This window comes from Palaemon carinicauda, chromosome 28 (genome assembly GCF_036898095.1).
Source record: "Palaemon carinicauda isolate YSFRI2023 chromosome 28, ASM3689809v2, whole genome shotgun sequence".
In the NCBI taxonomy this organism is placed as follows: domain Eukaryota; kingdom Metazoa; phylum Arthropoda; class Malacostraca; order Decapoda; family Palaemonidae; genus Palaemon; species Palaemon carinicauda.
In genome coordinates, this window is record NC_090752.1 from 78556550 (window position 1) to 78558680 (window position 2131).

Here is a 2131-nt window from a genome sequence, read left to right on the forward strand (position 1 = left end):
ATATTGGTAAGTCTATGCTTCCTCATAAGCAACCCATCCTTAAGATAATAACAGGTCAGGGACTGCTGTAACTATGTCTCGTCCATCACACAGTACAGTAACTCGGTTAACGTTGCATCCTTCCGTTGCAATCTTATTAGTATTTTCATACTTACTTGTCCTACTTCTAACATTGAATTTTTTATTTCTTCCAAGTCCATTTCTTCTTTGTCTTCTTGTCTGCTCGTCTGTCGCTCCTTTTTGCTCGAGCTTACTCTTGATTTCTTTTCTTGCTTACCATTAAGGGAATCCTCTTCTTTAGTAAACAAATCATGCAAGTTCATTACTCCTTCAATTTCTTTTTCTTATTTGTCCACTTGTTCACTCATCTGTCATTCCTCTTCGCTCGGGCTTACTCCTGAGTTTTCTTCTTGCATATCATCACGGGAATCCTCATTTTCGGAAAACAAATCCTCCACATTCATTTCTTCCAGGTCCATTGTTTCTTGGTCCTCTTATCCACTCGTCTGTCGTTCCTCTTCACTCAGGCTTACTCGGGACTTCTCCTCTTGCGTACTACCAAGGGAATCCTCTTCTTTGGGAAACAAATCTTCAATGTTCATCACTGATTCGATTTCTTCTTCTTCTTCGTAACACCACTAGGAGCCAGATACGGGTAGTCCTCGTGCTTAGTCGTAGGACTATACCTCAAAGTTTTCTCCGTTACAATGGGGCAAGGCACCAATGGTGCTCCATCAACCTCATTACCCAGTAGAACGTCTCCTCCTTCGACAGACATTGAATCCTTAACTGCAAAGTCAAAATTACCTGTCACCAACTCGCATGACAGTTTTAAACGGCAAATGGGGGTGACCTCCTCACCTACTATTCCCTTCAAAATAATCGAGTCCCCTGTGAAAAACTGTTCCACCATTGGATGTATTCCCCATACAACCACACTATGGTAACAACCTGTATCCCGTGATATCCTGAACGGGGATCGCTCACTCCCGTCTATTGTTCCCAACATACTTTCAAAATTATATGGTTTAAAGAACTCAATGCTATTTGGGTTCGTCCTGTTCATCATGTAAACGGTGGCGGGATCATTTTCCTCTCCGTCCTTTCCCGATTGCTTCTTAGTCTTCGCACTCTTTGAAGTCGAATTATCTTTAATCACTTGGGTGACTGGTTTCGGTTGGTTTGACCAACATTCCTTACTGATATGGCCTCTCTTGCCACACTCAAAACAGACAATATCAACCTTCTGCAAGTCTTTCACAATACTTGAAGGAGGACGATTCGACATTTGTTGCTGTGGTACTATCACATTCTGCTTAGGGACAGTACCAGTGCTACTTCCGTTGTAACTGTTGAACTTGTTCTCGTAGTTATTTCCGAACTGGTTTCCATGATTTGACCAATACTTGACACTTGGTCAGAATGATGGTTGAAACTTCGTGCCCGAGGAGGGTTTAAGACTGATAATATTGTAATCTTCACTCAGCAAAGCGTCGTTATCGAGTTTCTTCACCTCTCTCTCTCTATATAAATACGTTCAAATGTGTTCAGGAATTCCTCTTAGATACTACTCTAGTATTATCAATTCTTCCAAATCAGCCATCTCCTTTACGTTAGCAGCCTCTGTCCATCTCTTGAAACATCATCGTACCTTATAAGTGTAATCCAGGAAAGTAATTTTTTCGTCCTTTCTCAAACTTCGGAATCTTTCATTATAATATTCAGGGGTCATCTGATACACTTGCAACACGCTCCTCTTTACTTCTTGATACTACATCCTCTGGTCCTGAGATAAGGATGAGTAAGCCGTGTGGCCCTTCCCAAAGAGCACACACTACAATAACGCAGACCATATATCTTCTGGGCATTTCATGGTCGCTGTGACCATTTCAAAATGATCGAAGAACTCATCTGGTGACTCTTCTGTGAACCTTGGAATTAAACTCTGGGCTTCCGACACATTAAACACGGGTTCATGCCTAGCAGGAGACGTCTCTGTCTCTAACTGCGCTTTCAGTTGGGCACGGGCGTACATTAATTCTAACTACCGCGCATACCGCGCTTCTTCCATCTCTTTTTCTTCCTCTCTTCTCTCTTTTTCTTCCTGTCCTGCGAATTCCCTCACTTCCAT